Source organism: Lactuca virosa, chromosome 6, assembly GCF_052849685.1.
Source record: "Lactuca virosa cultivar CGN04683 chromosome 6, Lactuca_virosa_CGN04683_v6, whole genome shotgun sequence".
NCBI lineage: Eukaryota > Viridiplantae > Streptophyta > Magnoliopsida > Asterales > Asteraceae > Lactuca > Lactuca virosa.
In genome coordinates, this window is record NC_136431.1 from 122,181,687 (window position 1) to 122,189,270 (window position 7,584).

A 7,584-nucleotide genomic window follows, 5' to 3' on the forward strand; every position below is an offset into this window, starting at 1 on the left:
TCAAAAGGTCCTAAAACAAGCTCTTACAATGCATGGGGCCTTCTTTGAGTGCAAAAGCCACCCCTTTCTACCTTGTAACCCCTCTAAGGACCTAGATCCGAAACATCAACCCCAAACCATGCTTGCAATCATGGTTGGTGACCAAAATGGCTTAGAAAATCCCTAGAACTCCACAAAATGGGATCTATCAAAAGAACAACCAAGGTACAAACTTTTTACCTTCAATGAGCTGAAAATGGTGCACAAACTCGGATCCCTTTAGCCTCCTCTTGTTCCTTCAAGCTTTTCCTTCCCTCCTTGGATCACAAAAGCACCAAAGTCACTCCAAATGCCTTAGATTGCTTCAATAACGGCTAGGGTTTCAATGAGTGGTGTTTGGGAGCATAAAGGGTCGATGGAGGCTGCATAAGGTCGTTTAAATAGGGTGCAAACCCTTGGATTAGGGTTTTTGTCCAGACAGCGTCTACTCGCCGAGTCCGGGACCCGACTCGTCGAGTCCATCACTTAAATCTCGCGTTCCGTCCCGCTTCTACTCGGCGAGTTGGTCCTTCAACTCGCCGAGTCCAAGGCCAAAAATGCAAAATATTTAAAGAATTAATAAAAAGAATACGTACCAAGAACCAGGTGCTACAGTCGATGTCGCTTCAGGTACTTTTCTCATAAACGAATTGCCTGCCCAAATTTTGTTTGATTCTGGAGCCAATTACTCCTTTATTTCGCATGAATTTGGTAGAAAACTAGCTTTGCCTGTAGATCTACTAGTTAATGCTATAATAGTCGAGATTGCTAGTAGCAAGTTTTATACCTGTTAGCCATCGTATGAAAAACATCTTCATTGACTTGAATGGGAATGGATTCGACGTAGTTTTAGGAATGGATTGGCTTAGCGCCAATGATGCCGAAATATTGTGTAGGAAGAAGATAGTAAAAGTAAACCCGCCAGGGAAAGAATCGTTTATGGTGTATGGAGACAAACGCAGAGTAAACTCTGGAGTCATTTCCCTAATGAAAGCCAGAAAGTGTTTGGCCAAGGGATGTACATCATATCTAGTGTTTGTGATCGATGCTAAGAAGGAAAAGAAGGAGGTGCAAAATATTTCGGTGGTGTGTGACTATCCGGAAGTCTTTCCCGAAGATCTTCCCGGATTGCCCCCTGATCGACAAGTAGAATTCTGTATCGACTTGTTACCAGGAAGAACGCCGATAGCAAAAGCACCGTATCGATTAGCACCAACAGAGATGAAAGAACTTATGACACAACTTCAGGAGTTATTGGACAAAGGTTTTATTCGACCTAGTTCATCACCCTGGGGAGCCCCGGTGTTATTTGTAAAGAAGAAAGACGGGAGCATGAGAATGTGCATCGATTACAGAGAGCTGAATAAAGAAACAATAAAGAACAAGTACCCGTTGCCGACGATCGATGACCTGTTCGATCAGTTGCAAGGTTCGAGCTATTTCTCGAAGATCGATCTTAGGTCAGGATATCATCAACTAAAGGTGAGAGAGCAGGATATCGAAAAGACTGCGTTCAGAACAAGATATGGACACTATGAATTTTTGGTTATGTCGTTCGGACTAACCAATGCTCCAGCAGCTTTCATGGATTTGATGAACAGGGTTTGTAAACCATACCTTGATAAATCCGTGATAGTATTCATAGATGATATCTTGATTTATTCAAAAAGCAAGCAGGAGTATGACAAGCATTTGCGTGAAGTGCTAGAAGTTCTGAAAAAGGAGAAGCTCTATGGAAAGTTCTCCAAATGTGAATTTTGGATTCAAGAAGTCCATTTTTTAGGTCATGTGGTTAACCAAGAAGGAATAATGGTTGACCCAGCAAAGATTGAAGCTGTAATGAAGTGGGAACAACCAAAAAGTCCTACGGAGATTCGAAGCCTTTTAGGATTAGCCGGATATTATCGAAGATTTATCCAAGGCTTTTCTTCGATCGCGACTCCATTAACAACTTTGACCCATAAAGGAGCTACTTATACTTGGAATGAGAAGCATAAGGAAGCCTTTGAGAAGTTAAAGAAGAGATTGTGTGAAGCACCGATTCTTTCGTTACCTGAAGGAGTTGATGACTTCGCAGTTTATAGTGATGCCTCTCGAGTTGGGTTAGGTTGTGTTCTGACCCAAAGGGATAAAGTGATAGCATATGCATCGAGGCAATTGAAAGAGCATGAAAAGAACTACCCCACTCATGATCTGGAGTTGGCAGCGGTAGTATTCGCCTTAAAGATATGGAGGCACTATCTTTATGGTACTAAATGCAAGCTTTTCACTGATCATAAGAGTCTTCAATATCTCTTTAATCAGAAGGAATTGAACATGAGGCAGCGGTGCTGGCTAGAATTACTCAAGGACTACGACTGTGAGATACCTTACCACCCTGGTAAAGAAAATGTTGTTGCTGATGCTCTCAGTCGGAAGGTAAATCTTGAAAAGAAAAGGGCAAGAGCGTTGAGAATTGAAGTTGTCTCGACAATTGTGGATAGTATAAAGAAAGCTCAGGAGGAAGCTTTAGAGAAAAATGACCGAAAGGAGGAACGTTTGGGTAAAACGTTGGTGTTTGATACAAACGGTCAAGGGCTGAAGGTATTCAAAGATAGGATTTGGGTACCTAAGACGGGAGGAGTAAGAGATCTTCTGATGGAAGAAGCTCACAAGACCATGTACTCGATTCATCCCGGCAGTTCAAAAATGTATAGGGATCTAAAACCCTATTACTAGTGGCCGACGATGAAGCTCGATGTTGCTAAGTATGTGGCCGAGTGTGTAACTTGTGGTAGGGTTAGGGCACAACATCAGAAACCGTATGGGAGTTTAGAACCTTTACCTGTACCCATGGGTAAATGGGAAGCCATCACCATGGATTTTGTGACTAAACTGCCCAGAACAAGGAACGGTCATGACATGATTTGGGTGGTCGTTGATCACTTCAGTAAGAGTGCGCATTTCATACCAGCCAACGAGAAATGGTCTATGGATAAACTTACGAATTCTTACGTGAAGGAAATTGTGAGGCTTCACGGTGTTCTGTTAACGATTGTATCTGATCGTGATAGCCGTTTTACCTCAAGGTTTTGGAGAAGTCTACAAGAGGAATTGGGTACCAAGTTGTGTTTGAGTACAGCTTACCATCCGCAAACTGATGGTCAAAGCGAACGAACAATTCAAACATTGGAGGATATGCTGAGAGCATGTACCCTGGAATTCCAAGGTAACTGGGATGAACATTTACCTCTAGTAGAATTTTCCTATAATAATAGTTTCCACTCAAGCATCAAGATGGCACCTTATCACGCTTTGTATGGAGAAAAGTGTCAAACGCCGTCATGTTGGCTGGAAGCTGGAGAAAAGCAGTTTATGGGACCCGAAATAGTCCATCAAACTGCTGAAAAGTTGAAAGTGATTAGGGAAAGGATGTTAGCAGCTCAAGATCGACAAAAGAGTTATGCTGACAAGAAAAGACAACTGATATCATTCGAAGTTGGAGATTCGGTTTTACTTAAAGTCTCGCCGTGGAAGGGACTTATAAGATTTGGTAAAAGGGGAAAATTGAGTCCAAGGTTTATTGGACCGTTTAAAGTTCTTCAGAGGATCGGGAATCAAGCTTACAAGCTACAATTACCGGAAGAACTGGAGGGTATTCATAACACCTTTCATGTGTGTTATTTGAGAAAGTTCACGGGAGATGTGCCCGACATAATTCCCATTTCTGAATTAAGGTTGGATGAAAACAAGAGGTTAATTGAAGAACCTGAGGCAATCGTTGACCGTAAGACTAAGAAGTTGCGACGCAAGATGGTCGATTTAGTGCTTGTGCGTTGGAAACATACGAATGGGCCAAATCTCACCTGGGAAACGGAGAGTGACATGATGAGTCGCTACCCGCATTTGTTTGTTGATGTGTGATTTCGGGGACGGAATCATCCTAAGGGGGAGAGAATTGTAACGCCCGTGTTTCTAGGCTAGGCATTAATATTGATGTGATAGTCTAGGTTAACCTTTGTAACTCATTTTGAAGAAATGAAAAGGAATTATGTGAATATTATGTGAATTATGTGTTTTATGCTTAATTACTAGGATTTAATTAATTAAGAATAAAAATGAGCGTCGAAAATAAATATTAGATAAAGCCGATATCTATTAAGAAAGTTGTAGTGGTCGTGACAAGGATTACGGATATATAAAGAATACCGAAATCCGAGTTATAACGAAAAAGTTATGACCTGTCGAAGTTTCGCGACAAAACCGGCACGGTGCCCAATGACGTAAAAAGTGAGTTTTTGATAAACTACTTTTTAGCCTTAGTGATCTAAACAAAAGTCTTAGTGTTCGTTAAACCGAGAGTATGTATAAAAAGAACGTCCAAATCTGACTTCGTATGATGAAGTTATGATTTTTCTAAGTTTCAGCTTAACAGTAGACAGCTAAAAACTCGAATTTTAGATCGAGTGATTTTTAGCCGATACAACCTAAACAAGAATCGAAGGTCTCGTCAATAGTAGTACAACGGTAAAAAGACAGACGAAAACGGACGTCGGATGAAGAAGTTATGAATTTTTAACGGATTTCCTGTCCCGGTCTGTAAAAAATAATAATATAAAAATTAAACTCAAAATTAGCCGACGAAGTCTAAACGAAAGTTGTAGAGCGTAATTTTACCTACGGGTGCATATAAAGAACGTCAAAAACGGAGCCCGTATGCAAAAGTTACGGATTTTAGAAGTTTTGGCACAAAAATCGAGAAAAAAATGTCAAATCTGAGAAATTTCGCATGGTGGACTTCGGCCACGTCACCTTCGCTGCATGCGTGCCACGTATCCGAAAATGCTGAGTCATCCGACGCGTGCCCAGGTGACTCCTCGCATCCGAAGCCACCTCACCTCGCACCGACGCGTGTCGCACCACCTGTCCGAGCTTCGCAGGCGCCACGACTGAACCCTCGGACCTAGACATCGGTCCAATCAGAGGCCAGCAACTCACCCCTCGCACGTGCGAGCCACCTGCCCTCGCTTCGGATCTGCTGCCGCGTGGAGTCTTCTCAGCCCTTGGATCAGAAGCCTCGCCCCTATAAATAGAAGGGTGCGAGACCTCCCGGTGGTACTTTGAAAAATTGCCACCTTTCACCCCTCTTTCAATATTTCTTTCATTCCAACTTCCCCCAAAGCCCCGGTACTATACCAAACACCCGAAACACGTCCCGAAGTGCCCGAGAAGCCCGAGAAATTTATCTTTTCGGTTTTGAAGCCCAACCCTCGCAGAGTCCGGTTTCTCAATAAAACTCCCGGTTTTATTAGAAACGATCGTTTTAGGAAACGAAGTGCTTCCCGATTATCATTAAATCAAGTGAGTGTGTAGTCACTTTCTCCTTACACCTAGATATGAAGTATTTACCTTAAAATACGTGCTATGTGTAATTATATTAATTGTTTAATTGAGGTGACTGCTGAATAGATGTTTTATACAAGTTTTAAACTGTATATGTATTTTATCTACAAATATGTTGGGTAGAACATGGGTAGACGAAATAGTCGATGTGTGTTAAAATGGTGAGAGGCCTCGATGTTGTTGTTGTTGTTGTTGTTGTTGTAGTCGTCTAGCGGAGTATAGATGACGACCACAGACCTTTCTAGACAGTTCAGTGGAACACTAGCATGTTCGCAACTTGTAGGTGTTGGTGAACTAAATGTTCATTGACGTACTCCATCCCTCTCATGGTTGCCTTTAGGACATGTATGGCTGAGGAGTCCCCTTAGAAGTAGTGTCCGTCCCGATGATATTCCTTAGGCTAGGTCCCTTGTGAGAGGTGTTTAGGGACGTAAAGTGAGGACAACGGGAATGGGTAATCAGGGTTATTGTTGATTGGTGAACTTAATAAGTTTATTATTATTGTGGGTTGAAAACCCTATATGCTCACCAGGCTCCCAAGCCTGACCCACTTAGCTTTTTATGTTACAGGTAGTGGACCCCGAGCATAGTCGGAGGAAGATGGGAGATTTTTGGATTATAGGCCAATAGTTGTAAATAAATGTTGTAAGGCTTATAATGTCTTGTTTATGCTTTTGATATGTATCGGAACATGACATCCCGAGGTTTTGATATGAAATGAAATTATATATTTTTTAAAGAAAGATTTTGATAAACTTTTATCATGTTTTGTTTTGGGGACCAATTCCGCAACATCTTTTACAAGGATTTCTCTGACTTTATTTTAAAAAGCATAAATTAAATCGGTCTTTTCTGGCCGAGAAATTAGGGGATGTCACAGGAAAGAAGATGTAAGGGAGAATCAAAATGGTTTAATGACTATGGAGGGTAAACAAATTTGGTTTTTGTTCAGATTTAGTTAATCATGATTTTTCCATACACGTTTGAAAATTAAACTTGCTTTACCTATTCAAAATAGGGAATATGGCTCGTAATTACTTGTGATATTACCCTTTTATGAATATGTCAAACAAGTTTACTGTTGAAATGTGTTGGAAAAAAACATGGTTACCTAAATGTGTAGAAAACCCAAAGTTCCTTACCCATTTGGTAATATTAGGTTCTTTATGCTAAGGAAAAGTAGTCATAAGACACACTGATCTGACATGGAATCATGTCATCAGGTCTTAGTGTCAAATTTAGATGATAGATCCGAAGTAGGTGTCGTTAGTGAGTTCCCGACTTGATTCCTAGCTGCCATCAGAGAACAAAACCATTAGACCGCCTTAGGGACCATAACCCGAGAACAGGCTCCGACAATCAAGTTACATCGATGTGTATGAAGAGATCGTCAAGTCTTGGGCCAACCCAATTTAGACCCAAGTAGATAGAGGCTAGGAGGTGTGCGCATAAGGGGCTAGGTTGTGTGCGCTTTAGAGGCATGGAAGCATAACCTAGCCCACGACTGGCTGGGGTTTAACTGGGATAACCTAACCCTAACCTGATTGTCCATTATCCTAGATCTATAAATAGAAAACCTCCTTCTCCAAGAGGAGGATTTGTCATTCTCATACATGAGTCTTCACTGTATGTATACACTTTTTCCACCAAGATGGTTCTCCATCCAGGAGAAACCATCTCCTCATACACATCGATCTAACTTGATTGCTGAAGCATGCTCCTAGGGTTCAATCCCTAAGACGGTTCTAAAAATTTCATTCACTGATGCAGCTAGAAATCAATTCAGGAACCCACGAACGACACCTACTTCAGATCAAACAAAAAGACCTGATGGCCGGTTTCATGTCACAGCAGTGGGTCTTATGACTACTTTCACTTAGCATAAAGAACCCAATATTACGAAAACGGGTACTAAACTTTGGTTTTTTTTTTCTACATTTAGATAATCATGTTTTTTTCGTACATATTTGACCAATAAACTTGTTTGACCTGTTTATAATAGGGTAATATCAACGGTAATTACTAGTCATAATACATTTTTTTGAACAGGTTAAACAAGTTTAATGGTGAAACGTACAAAAAAAAATGATTGTCAAAATATAGACAAAACTAAAGGTCCTTACTATCCTAGGTCATTAATCTAAACAAAAGACAAATTGTTAACGTTTTGAAGTAGGTGTTTTT

General features: G+C 40.9%; 1 long non-coding RNA gene across 1 annotated transcript; it reads right to left on the reverse strand.

The window, feature by feature from the left end:
• Positions 1-217: 217 nt before the first annotated feature.
• Positions 218-2,319, reverse strand: LOC145122701 (uncharacterized). The gene is made up of 3 exons (XR_013714711.1): positions 806-2,319; positions 615-755; positions 218-296 (listed from the first exon to the last, which is right to left on the reverse strand). It is a non-coding gene; the product is annotated as an uncharacterized LOC145122701 (long non-coding RNA).
• Positions 2,320-7,584: the final 5,265 nt, after the last annotated feature.